The sequence below is a fragment of the Dromiciops gliroides genome, chromosome 1, assembly GCF_019393635.1.
Source record: "Dromiciops gliroides isolate mDroGli1 chromosome 1, mDroGli1.pri, whole genome shotgun sequence".
In the NCBI taxonomy this organism is placed as follows: Eukaryota; Metazoa; Chordata; class Mammalia; order Microbiotheria; family Microbiotheriidae; genus Dromiciops; species Dromiciops gliroides.
The window spans coordinates 255,199,475-255,213,630 of record NC_057861.1 but is presented as its reverse complement, the minus strand read 5'-3'; positions in this window follow the sequence as shown (position 1 = coordinate 255,213,630).

Sequence of the window (14,156 nt, the reverse complement as noted above, 5' to 3'; positions counted from 1 at the left end):
TAGGATGGTCTGCACCGGAAAAGCAAAGATTAAATTCCCTGATCTGTTATCTAGATCAACAGTCCTTAGGACCCACCAGAGTCATTTCCTGGTCCTCATACTGTGCCAAAAGCAGGGGGTAAGGATAGGTGAAAACAAAAATCGAACCTGAGAGGTTTTATCCCCTTCACAGAACCAACAGACTGGTGAGCACTCCCATGCATGACGCATTAATGAAATACCATGGTTTGAACCTTGACCTGTAATCATTCCCAACACAGTTTTCAGTTTGAGAAGGCATTCTCAAATATATCAATTCTTCCCTTTCAGGAGCATTGCAAAACTGGGGAGGTGGGGGGGGGAATGGATTTTGGTTCCCAGATTCTAGGAACTCAGAGTATTTTATACTTTCCAAATTTCTCTTCCTCACTTGGGACACTTTAACTGAAATTCTCTCCTTTTTTCCGTTTAACTAATGCTTTCCTCGCTTCTCCGAGAATCATGTTTTTCACGGACTGTGCCAAACCCAGCAGCAGGAGCTGCAGGCAGCAAACCCTACTTAGTCCTGCAATAACACACAAGGAAAAAGGATACTGACCATTGAAATGGCATTTATTTTTGTAATATCGCTTCCTTACTCCCCCAGATAATGTTTAAATTACTTCTTATTAAATCTTGACGGGGGGGGGGGGCCTCAAATCTAATTTGGTTTTCACTATTTGGACTATTTATTTATCTTTCATTCATTACTTAACTTGGGAAATGAAATAAAGACTTGGCAGTTTCATTCGAGGTTGAAGAGTTTTCATCTTTTACTACCCACACACTGGGCTCCATGCTGTAGCCTTTCATTCTTGAATACTTTGATTATTGAAATGTAAAGGAAACAGAAGACTTATGTTTCCTTCCAAATACTCATGGGTTTGAAAATGTATAGAAAAAATGCCTAAGTAAAACATGCAAGGAATGGTTTTGTGCACATAACTTAACTGTTTGATATTATTATGGCCTGATTCTTTCTGAGAGTCATCAGGGCCCATATGACTCATAGGCAGCATGGTGTATAGTAGAAAAAGCAGGAGTCAGAAAACCTGTTCTGTGTGACTTGAGGAAAGCCATTTCATCTCTCAGAGCTTCCATTTCCTCATCTGTATGTAACATGAGGATTATGTTAGTTGCACAATTCACCTCACGAAATTGCTGTGATAAGATAATTTATGCAAACTATCATCATTATGGAAGCAGCTGTCATGGTATGGATAGAGAGCTTGCTTTGGAGTTAGAAGACCTGGGTTTGCTTATACATACTGACTGTGTGAACCTGGGCAAGTCACTTAATCCTAATTGCCCTGAAAAAAAAAAGACACAGTGAAGGCAGGTGGCTGAAAAGATCAACAACATTGATGCTGACATCACTGAAGATGGGGGCAAGGATGGAGAGGATTGTGAGTCAAGTAACAGAGTAATTAAGCCATTGCTCAAATTATCTGTTCCCCCCAAACCAGACTAATGGCCCCTCCCGCCCAGTCTGTCTGAGGAAGTCCTTCCTTCATCTTCCAAGGCCCAACTTAGGTGCTACTTACCTCATCTCCTCAGGTGAAAGTGACCCTACCCTCCTCCTTTCTCATAGCATTTCCCTCTGACTTCTGCTTTACATTTATTTCTCACCACAGTGAAGCATAATGATGTGTGCACATGTCAATGCTTCCATTAAATAGTAAGATTCATGAGAATCATGTCTCTGTTGAGTCTATCTTTCTACTACCAGTACCAAGTACCATGTATCGCACACAGTAGGTGTTTCATGTTGAAATGAATTGAGGAAAGTGAGAGAGTACCCAGGAAACAGTAATAAGGATAAAAAGATGGTAGTGTCAGTGGGTAATGTGGAATTCAAAAGAGAATTTGGGGGTGCATTAAGAATAGTCTGAGGGGGCAGTTAGATGGTGCAGTGGTTAAAGCACAAGCCCTGGATTCAGGAGTACCTGAGTTCAAATCTGGCCTCAGACACTTAACACTTACTAGCTGTGTGACCCTGGGCAAGTCACTTAACCCCCATTGCCTGCAAAAAAAAGTCTGAAAACTTCAATGAGGATCAGCATGATACGGTAGAAAGAGAATTAGCTATGGATTCAAAAGCCCTGTGTTCAAATCCTACATTAAGCCCTTAATATGTATATGCACTTAGACAAGTTACTTGAGCTCCCTGAGCAAGAATTTCCTTGTCTATAAAAATGAGGGAGTTTCCCTCAATGGCCTCTGAAGTCCTTTCCAACCCTAGAACTATAATCCTATGATCAAGGAGAGTGCTCATCCCTCCACCTTTCCTAGGAAATCTGAAAAAAGTGGAAGAAGGATAGGAGTCCAGTGGAGAGAACTCTGAGAAGAATTACCTCCGAAGTGGAAGCAACATTTCAATAAAGACAAAGATGTGGAAATGACAAAAGGTGTAAGAGAATTTGCTCATAATAAAACAGGTACAGTAAAAGTTTCTAGGAAATGGATGGACAGAAATGAGTGAGTTTGGGGAGGTTATGGGTGAGATGTTCATGGATGAACGTACAAAATGAAACAACAGTGGAGGAAAGGAGTTGTCCTTGGACAGAGACTAACAAAAACAGTGGGAAAGCCTTGGATGTTAGAGTGGCAAGGAAGGAAATGTGTGAGACTAAGTCATCCTCATTGGAATAGACTGCAGAATAAAGAAGTCTCAAAGTTCCAAACAGAATATTTCCATGCACTGGAGTAGCGGCCTCAACATTTCCCTAGGTGCCAAACAAGATTGCTTTACAAGTATTAATCTAGTATCTTCCACCTGCTAAATTCCTGAAAAGTGTGAATCTGGTATATTTCTTCCATATATACCATAGTGCCTCATATAATGAAAAGCACAATGGAGGTCCCAAAATTAAAGTTTGTCGATTAATTTCTTGATATCTACAGGGCTGCCTAATGGTGATAGGTGATGTCAGCAATATGAATAAGCCTGTAAGATTTACATGAAAACCTCATGAAGATGTTCTGGGAAGTGGTGCTGGCCCCTCATTACAGGTCACACTTTTCACAAGAGCATGCCCCTCAGTCCAGATGTGCCTGGTGATAGGTAGTCTGGATACTTTATCTGTAAGTTTGTGAGCTTTGTGCTGTTTGAGAGGAAAGAAGTTCTCGGAACTCATTCGTTCTATGTAGAGGAAGAGTTCTGTTTCTATCGTTTTGTATTCCATGAGGCATATATAATATTTTATATGTACACTCAGGAACGTTTCAGAGGTTGTTTTTTTTTTTTTTTTTTTTTTTTTTTTTTTTTACACGGGGCAATGGGGGTTAAGTGACTTGCCCAGGGTCACACAGCTGGTAAGTGTCAAGTGTCTGAGGCCGGATTTGAACTCAGGTACTCCTGAATCCAGGGCCGGTGCTTTATCCACTGCGCCACCTAGCCGCCCCCTCAGAGGTTGTTTTTTAAAACAAAAGTTTTGGGTTTCTTATGCACAAAATTGCTGTGATTGTATATTTAATTGTGTTGTTATTTTGGCAATTAAGAATGGAGGGAAAACCAAATCCATCTAGCAACACTACCCTAATTGCATTCATCTGTAGCAGTAACACTAACAGTCCCTTCAGTGTAAAAATTAATCAACTACTGTTGGAAGCAGTTCCAATACCCACACTCTCATTGGGTTCTGCACTGGGATGAAATGAGGAACTTGAACAATAAACAAAAGGAGATTTACTTTGCCCTGACACAGCAAGGGATTTCAACAAAAAGACAGTGACTCATAGCTTCTCCGGACATAACACTGTCCTCTGCCCTTCATATACAAATGAAAACTCATCTAGTCATGAGGGCAGGATAAAATAAAGGACATAGCTATCCCTCTACCACGTTGGAGGGACTCAGATTCCATGTGGCTAAGACTTTTTATACCATTAGGTGATGAAGATGTTGTATCGGGGAAGCCAGGACCAATCAGGTATCAGGGACAACTTTATTTTAGTTAAGTGATGAGGTAAGAATCTAGACTGCAGAGAGATAAGAGAGCAAGAGGAAAGGAAGTAGAGGCACTGATTATAGACAGCCTTCTCAAAGAGTTTAGCCACAAAAGGCGGGAGAGATTTAGGATACAAATCAAGTGAAGGGTTTGTGAGGATAGAGGAAGCAGTAGACAAGGAGAGTAGAGACTGAAGATTAGTGAGAGTGAGGGTGATAGAGGAGCAATCTGCTGAAGGAAACTGGATAGGATGGTACCACTTGTACAGGTAGAAGGGTTAAGCCTTAGAATAGAGAAACGTCATCTCTTCAAGTAAGTCAAGGCTAAAGAAGCTGGTGGTGGCAAAAGGCATCTGAGTGATATGAAATAAGGAGGAGAGAAGAAAACTGCCCATTAATTCCTTTAGGGAAAAGAAAACTTTTTTGGGGGGGGGCAGGGCAATAAGGGTTAAGTGACTTGCCCAGGGTCACACAGCTACCAAGTGTTAAGTGTCTGAGGCCAGATTTGAACTCAGGCCCTCCTGAATCCAGGGTCGGTGATTTATCCACTGCACTTTCTAGCTTCCCCCAGAAAAAAAAAATTAATAATAGGAGATTCTGTCCACAAGAAACCAACATAAGAAAAATTGAAGAAACCCTGGGCTTGCTTATTATTATTATTATTTTTTGTAGTCTGCAGTGCTAATGAGTACTATGAAATTGACACTTTCCTTAAGTAAAATTAAGACCACATATTTAAATGTGGGCAGCACCTACCAACTCCCCCTTGCTGAGTATGAGCAATAGCTTCATGTTAGAGGTTGAGTTAAATATGTGCACACAAAGACTTGATGTCTATCAGTGATCTATTGGAGGAAGCTGTCAGATACAGTGGTAGTCAAGTGTCAATAAGAGATCTATTCACTCGTCCTCACTGTGCCATCCTGCCACTGGGTAAATGAGCTTTAAGAGCCAGTTAACAGGTCTTGTGGTCTCTGTGTAAAAAGTAAAATACTGAAGTTGCCTGCTGCTGAAGGAAATCAGACTGATTTACATCAAACTTCCTTTCACACATACCTTTTCCACAACTGCCTTGAATGTGTCTGTTAAAATGCAATTTTCAGCCTGAAAGCACTTGTTCCTATAGGGATTTAAGCTGGAAGTTTCAGATCTGTGTTTTTTGTTTGTTTTTATTCCTATAATTAAGGGAGAGGTGAGAAAAAGGAAAAAGGGGCAACAACATCTGTGCCCTCTTCTATTTGTACCTCTTGACCTGTTACTCATTACTTAACCACTAACCAGGCTATTATCCAGCTAGTGAGTACCTGGGAGGCATCTGGGAGGAAATAGCAATGATCTCTGAGAAGTCCAGACCTGGCTTTGGGGATTATCCTCACTGAACCATTCTCTCTTCTCCATCTGTCCTATGGGCATCTTGATTTTTAATCTTGCTGCTTTAATGATCTGGACAAAAAAAAAATGAATCAAGGTTGCTTCTATTACATGATATTTGCTTGGAATTGAGAGGCACGGGCAGTGTTGCTGGAATTAAACTAAAGTACATGGACATAAATAATGGCATCCTGGGAAATACTGATTGTCAGAAGCTGGTGACTAATCAGTATTGTCCAGCATGGAATATTACATTAGCCTAGGCAGGAATCCATTCTAGGATCAATGTCACTGAATTACACATGTCTTAGAAATGGAAGAAAACTCAAGTGATCTTGACATAGTGTCCCCTGCCCTCAGGCAGGTCAGGTATTATTAGATACTTTCTAGATGAACTGACTGAGCTCTGAAGATGTGTCTTGCCCATGGTCACTCAGCTAGTAAGTGGAGAAAAGACTAGAATCTGGTTCTCTTGATTGCACTATACTAAACCACTCCTTGTCAGGGATCATTTTCTTACTTGATCTGGCAAAGATTATTTCCATTGCTGATCTAGTACTGTAAGGATACTAAGAAAGTACTTCAAGGACCAGTTTCTTTCTAGAGATGACTGATGTAGTACCAGAATTATTCTCAGTTGTAATGAGGCCAGAGATGTGGCTTGGGATGTCATCACTTTACTTATGGGTTTATCATCATTCGTTCTTGCAATCTTGGAGCAATTTACCCCAGAGGATAAAGATTAAAAGGATGCATCAACTTTTCACCAGTCTTTCCCTTAATATTAGAAAAAGGGAAAACTTGTTCAGTGTTGTCCCAGGAGTTAAAAAATAGTACCAGTGGGTGGAATTTGATAAGCACAAAGAACCGACACCAAGTTAAGGATTCCATGATGAACCCTATGCCACCAGGTGTATTGGCAAAAGTGCTGGATTTGAACTTGGAAGACCTGGTTCAAATCCCAGCTCTAATAATTAATAGCAGCATCATTTGAGGCAAATCACAACCACTCTGAAACTCAGCTTCTACATCTATAAAACAAAGATAATACTTTCTCTGACTACTTTGATGGAAAGTTCTAATTAAAGGATTTTTGCAGAATCTCAGAATTGGAACCTCAAAGGCCAACTAGCCCAACCTCCACCTGAAAACCACTCCCCTTCTATCCACATGGCCGTCCAACCTTTGCTTAAAGGTCTTCAGTAACAGAGAGCCCATTTCATACTGTTCCACTCATTCATTTTGGGATAGCTCTATTTCCTTTTCTTTACATAAAAATCTAAATTTTGTTCTATGTAAATTACTATCACACCTAGATCTTCCTTTGCACTATTGTGGTCACCTTGCAAATTGTTCTGCTTGTTTCATTCTGTTTCAATTGAATAAGTCTTCCTAGGTTTCTCTGAATCTGTCATATTCATCATTTCTTAGTGGGAAAAAAATCCACTACAATAATATGCTACCTTGTCACACCATTCCCCAATTGATGGATAGTCGCTTTGTTCCCAATTTTTGTTACAATTAAAAATACTACTATTTGAGAATTTTTCCAGGAATTGAAATAAAGCTTTAACCTGTAATTGACAGTCTCTATTCCCTTCCCTTTTTTGAAAATTGAAAGTATTTTCCTTCTCCAATTCTAAAATATCTCTCCTGTTCCCTATCATCTTTCAAAGAAAACTGACACATGTATATGAAAAAGAGCCTTCCCCCAATAGAAAAGTGTTCAAGGGACATGAATAGGCAGTTTTCATAGGAAGCAATCAAAACTATCAATAAGCATATGAAAAAAAGCTCCAAATCAATAATAATTAGAAATCGCAAATTAAAATAAGTCTGTGATTCTCCTTATACTCATCAGATTGGCAAAGTTAAGAAAAAAAATTGATCTTATGAGTGAGTTCTAGGGAAACAGGCAAACTAATGAAATGTTGATAGAGCTATTAGTTGGTCCAGTCATCCTGGAAAGCAATTTGGAACTATGCCCCCAAAGTCCCTAAATTGTGTGTACTCATATCCATTTACACCATTACCAAGCCTATTCCCCAAAGAGATTAAAGAAAGAGGGAAATGACCTATATGTACAAACTATCTATGGTAACTCTTTCCATAGTAGAAAAAGAAAACTGGAAGCTGACAGGGATATCTATCGGGGGAATTGCTAAACGTATGGCAGGTCAACATAATGGAATATTATCATGCCCTAGACAATTACTAAATGGACAGTTTCAGAAAAGAACTCTTAAAACCCAAATGAACAGATGCAAAATAGAGTGAGGAAAATCAGGAGAGCAGTTTGTACAATGACAACATGAAAAAGAAAACCTATGCTAAAGACTTTATAATTCTGATCAGTGCAATGATAAACAACTCCAGAAGACAAAAGATAAATCAAACTACCTGCCTTCTAATAGAGATAATGAACTTAAAATGTAGAATGAGACATATTTTTGGACATAGCTAATGAGAGAATTTGCTTCCCTTGACTATGTATTTTTGTTGAGAGTTTTATTTTCCTTTTTTTTTCATGAGGGAGAGAAGGAAGGAGTCAAAATAAATGTTTATTAATTTTTAAAATAAGAAAATAATTTGTTAAAAACAGTGACAAAAATTCAGTTACCATATCTTCTGGTTGTTTTGGTACCTAAGGATGTAGTTCATCTATGCCTGAGGAATTAAAGTTCATCTTTCTTCATTAGCTATCATCCTGCTTCTTATCTCTTTTTCATGGTTAAACTCTTTGAGAAGGCCATCAACAATGGGTGCTTCCATTTCTCCTCTCACTCTCTTAGCTCTGGAGTCTGACTTCTTACCTCATCATTTACCTGAAGCTACTGTCTCCAAAGTTATCAATATTCTTTATTATTATTATTATTATTATTATTATTATTATTATTATTATTATTTTGCAGGGAAATGGGGGTTAAGTGACTTGCCGAGGGTCACACAGCTAGTAAGTGTCAAATGTCTGAGGCCAGATTTGAACTCAGGTCCTCCTGAATCCAGGGCCAGTGCTTTATCCACTGCGCCACCTAGCTGCCCCCCCAATATTCTCTTAATTGCCAAGTCTATGTCTTTCTCTCAATCCTCATCCTTCTTGACCTCTCTGCAGTCTTTGATATTGTCAATCACCCTCTTCCTGATATTCTCTTCTATCCAGGTTTTCATGACACTGCTCTTTCTTGTTTCTTCCCCTACCTGTCTGACAGCACTTCTTCATTCTTTGCTGGATCTTCATCCAAATGATGTCCTCTAACAGTGGGTTTCCCCAGGGCTCTTTCCTCAGTTCTCTTCTCTCTCTCTACACCATTTCACTTGGTGATCTCATCAGCTCTCAAAATTTCAATTATCATCTCAGATTTATTTGTCCAGCCCTAACCTTACATCTAATCTCCAGTCTCACATCTCCAACTACCTATTGAACTGGATATTCCATTAATATCTTAACTTTAATATGTCCAACACAGAGCTTATTATCTTTTCCTTAAAAACCTCACACTTTTTAACTTCTCTATTAATATCAAGGATACCACCATCTTCCAGCCACCCAGATTCACTACCTCAGTGTCATTTCAACTTTTGATTTTTCTAACCTCCCATATCTAGTCATTGTTAAAATTCCAATCTTTCCTTAGCTGTGTGACCCTGGACAAGTCACTGAATCTATGCTTCAATATCTTTTTTTTTTTTGGTGAGGCAATTGGGGTTAAGTGACTTGCCCAGGGTCACACAGCTAGTAAGTGTCAAGTGTCTGAGGCCGGATTTGAACTCAAGTCCTCCTGAATCCAGGGCCAGTACTTTATCCACTGTGCCACCTAGCTGCCCCTATGCTTCAATATCTTAGCATATCAAGTCAGGAAATTGGACTAGATGACATCTAAGGTCCCATTCTAGCTCTATGTTTAAGATCCTATAATATCCATCCAAAAACATAAAGAGAGAATCATAATTTTGACCCATACATGTTTGCATTCAGTTGGGATTATGCTCATGTTAAATTACTGAGTCACTTATACACCTAAATATCTTACAAAGATAGCAGCAGGGGAAAGGACTTCATCAAAGCAATTAAGAAGTCATTTCCCCTTCAATTATGTTCTTGAAGATATACTTTGTAAGATGTACTTTTGAAAAGACCCAAATAATAGGAAATGATCATCCTCTATTCACAGATGGCCTATACACACTTTATTTGGTGGCCGTTATCAATCAACCTCTTGGACAGCTAGGTGGCACCGTGGGTAGAGTGCCAGGCCGAGAGTTAGGAAGATTCGTCTCCCTGAGTTCAAATCTGACTTCAGACTCTTACTAGCTATGTAACCTTTGGTAAGTCACTTGACCCTGTTACCTCAGTTTCCTAACCTGTAAAATGATCTAGAGAAGAAAATGGCAAACCACTCCAGGATCTTTGCCAAGAGAACCTCAAATGGGATCACTAAGAGTTGAACACAACTGAACAATAAATCAATTGACCTCACTCAAAATTCAAATACCAAGACTAGAAAAGATGCTGTCAAGAGTTTTCAGATTCTATTAAGTATTTTCAGAAACAACAGGAAGGGTCAATGGCTCATGAAAGTGTCATGGCTTTCATCAGCAAGTATGTAAACAAAATAGGAAGAATATCTGGTGTCCCAGGGCGAGAGCCAATGAAAAATGGACTATTTCTCTTAGGTGGGGTGATAACAGCATGATGCAGGTTTCTCATGGTGTTTCTTCTTAGAATTCCTAAAATACCAGGGCAGCTAGGTGGTGCAATGGATTCAGGAGGACCTGAGTTCAAATCCAGCCTTGGACATAACACTTGCTGCTGTGTGAGCCTGGGCAAGTCACTTAACCCTCATTGCCTCACAAGCAAAAAAGAAAGAAAGAATTTCTAGAGTACCATGGGAGCCCAAGGGAGGCACACATTTAAAGTTTATGGTTACTAGGAGAGGAGTGTAGAGAATTTAATCCATGAAATTCAAATGTAAAGCTTTAAAATTATGGAAGAAGCTACTGTGGTGGATATGTTTTATTTCACTTTATAACATGATCCTTATATAATTTATCTTATGCACTTAAAAATGTTATTCCAAGAAGGAAACCATAGACTTTACCAGATTGCCAAAAGAGACCCATGACACTAAAAAGGTCAAGTGACTCACCAAGGGTTACATAGCTAGTAAGAGTCTGAAATAAATGAAGCCTTAAAACAAAGAAAAATCACAGTCACTTTTTAATGGCCCCTCCCCTTTCACCCCAATAGAATATTCTCTTGTAACAAAGAAATATAGTTGGGCAAAATCAGTACCTTGGCCCTATCTGACAATACATGCTGCATTCTGCACCTATAGTCTACCACCTCTCTGCTGAGAGAAAGGAGGTGTATTCTACCGTAGGTACTCTAGAATCAAGATTGGTTGACTACTTGATCAGAGTTCTGATGTTTTGCAGCGTTGTTTTCCTTTGCATTATTTCAGTCATAGTGCAAGTAGGTTTTTTGGTTGTTATTGTTGTTGTGCTGGTTTAATCCTTTAGTATTTGGGGGGAAAAAACTATCTTGTTTTCTGGTTCACAGCTAGGTGGTGTAGTGGATAGCCAGCTTCAGACACGTATTAGCTGTGACCTTGGGCAAGTCATTTAACCTCTATTTGCTTTAATCCACTGGAGAAAGAAATGGCAAATCACTCCAGTATCCATGGACAGTACTGGCATGCTATAGTCCATGGTCATGAAGGGTTGGATACAACTGAATAACAACAAATTATTATTATCACTCACTGAGCTTGCTTTCATAACATCAACTGGTTGCTTTAATTCACAGGTTCTTAACCTTTTTTGTGACATGAGACTGTTTTGGCAGTCTCGCAAAGTCTGGCCCCTTTCTCAGAATAATAAAATAAAATCCAAAAGATTATGAAAGAATTCAATTATATTAAAGTCAGTTATCAAGATACAGCTCATCCAACCAAGTCTTAGTGGTGTTTAAAATGTTAATAGATTAAAACAACAATAAGACTTTTGGAATACTCTGTATTTTTTTAAAAACAAGTTCCCAGACCCCTTGATTTGATGTGTGTAGCTTTCTTCTCCAACCAGAGTGCTCTCTGCCACGACAATGTAATATAATGATCCTTTCTAGAATTTGGTTGGGTTTGCCTGTTACTCCATGCAAACTGACTTGTTTTTAGTTATACCTTTGTATAACTGCCCAGTTTGTCTCCAGAGTTTAGAGGAATACACTTTGCAAGAAGCCAAGGTACTATGAACTGGAGGGCCACATGGTAATCTCTTCCTATGCTCTCTTCCCAGCAGCATCTCCCCCATCTAACCCTTGAAATAGAAACACACTGTGTGGACTGGATCAAACCCTTATCACATCTTGGAGTAGACTGGAGAGGAATCTGAACATCCTTGCAAAACTTAGAAAATCTCAAACCTTTGGGCCAACAGCAGAAGAAGGGAAATTGTTCCACATCCTGCCAGGAGGAAATGAAAGGTACTGGGGGAGAGAAGAATGTGCTGCGTGGTGTGAAACTTTTCTTCAGATTCCTGGGGCTGAACATCTGCCCTGGTTTTGTACAGTGCTACCCTGCTTAAGTTGCAAACAAGTACCTCCAGCCTCAGAAGCAGCCTGTTCCAAACTGGAGCTGTCTCACTTGGCAGCTGTGGGAATACCAACAGGAAACAAGGGACCCTGGAAGAAAGTGTGGGAGTACATCCTGTGGGGACAGATAAAGAGTCCGAGTAAGGCTATGGGAACCTCTTCCGAACAAACATGAAAGTTTAGAGTTTCCTGAGCCAAGGATCTGACTTGTGTTTTCAGGGACTCTGGGCATTTGTTATTTCTGTTTATTTGTTTTTCAAGTGAATTTGCATAAATATAACCCAGCAGAGGAAAAGAGAGAAGGGGAGAGGCAAAATTCAAATTATTGCTTTCTTTAAGCTATTCTTCACAAGGGGCTCAGAAGATGCCATGTGATAGAACTCAGTCCTTTTTTACATAGAATTTATTACATGGGAACATTAAGCTGACTAAATCAGATGTCTAATTCCTGCCTGTTCTAGGTGGTTCAGAGACATCCAGCCAAGGAGAACTTGATCCATCAGAGACTCTATTCCTGCTTGGCATTCACGGAAATTTCTGTGTTGTCTTTGTTTGACAGAGATCATGATAATCTTTTAGGATGTCATCCTGATTTCAGTATATATACCGTCAATTTAGTGCAACAAGCATTGATTAGGTTCCTACTATAGTCCAGGCACTGTTTTAGGAGCTGTGAATAACAAAGACAAATTGAAACAATCTTTATCCTCAAGGAGTTTACGTGGTGCTTTGAATAGTGTACGGAGCCTGGGGACAGACTCATCTTCCTGAGTTTAAATCTGGCCTCAGACACTTACTAGCTATGTGACCCTATACAGGTCACTTAACCCTCTTTGCCTCACTTTCCTCATCTGTAAAATGAGCTAAAGAAGAAAATGGTAAACCACTCCATTATCTCTGTCAAGAAAACTCCAGATGGGGTTACAAAGAGTTGGACACAACTAACACTGAATTATATACAAAATATTTCTAGGGGATGGACATAAATCTAATCTGAAGGGCAGTTTGTTAACAGTAGAAGTTCACAGTGGTCCAGCGGGTACAATGGAATGGTAAGGAACCAGAAGGTCAGGGCTGAGACAGATGGGTATGAGGGAGCATACTATAACTCAGAAGCACAAGCATATGGAGTGGAGCCACAAGATAGTAGATTGTTATTCTCATCACAGTAGCAAGGTAATTGTTTCATCATTTGGGCCCTGGGTAATTTGCCCTCCAAATGCCAAGGTTAGTAGTCTTTGTATTCAACTCTTGAGATATTGCTATGCAACTAACTAGAATAGTAGCCTGAGACAATGGGATCCTTCCATACATTGATTCCAGTGTTTCCAGTTTCTTTACTGAAAAAGATTTCTCCCTCCTTTGTGCATAGACTGTTCTTTGTCATTTCATTCTAACAAGTGCCATCTGGCATGAAGAAAAATGGCAGCAGGTGAATATGTTCCAAGGCATTCTCTTGGATCAATCTCACTATAAGGATCTAGAATCACAGCCATAAGAAATATCCTCTGAGGTCCCTAGTAGAATGTACATTGTCAAAATCTCTTAATACATTTCTCACTTCCTCATGTCCTTTGTTACCAGTCCCTATTTAGGCTTTCTGCTCTCTCTTTCAATCCTTTCTTCTCAATTCACCCTCAACCTCTTCTCCTTTCCCCCTATGACATCTGTTCTGTTGACTCAATAGGTAGAATGCTGGGCCTAGAGTTAGGAAGACCTGAGTTCATATCTGGCCTCAGCCATGCACTAGCTCAGTGATGCTCGCCAAGTCATTTAAACTGTTTGCCTCAGTTTCCTTATTTGTAAAATGGAGATAACGACAGCTCCTACTTCACAAGGTTGTAGTGAGGATCAAATGATATATTTGTAAAAGCACATAACACAACATTTAGCACATAATAGGTGCTATAGAAATACTTATTGCCTTTCCTTCCTAATCTTATAATTAATTCTACTGAAGATGTGCATCCCATCTCTACCAAGACATTTTCTGTTCCTCAGGATTTTCCCAAGAGCTCAAATGGAGACTAAGAAGTCTACAGATATCGTTTGGGGAAAGACTGTCTTGGCTTGTGCACACCATGTTTTATCTCCATTTTGAGCTAGATAACACAAATATTTGTCATCCTTCTTTGAAGAATGTCTCCCTGGCCTCTTGTAATAATATTACCCCCACCCCCACAACCCTTTCAGACCTTTTTGAGGGTTTTTTTTTAACTTTCTATGCGT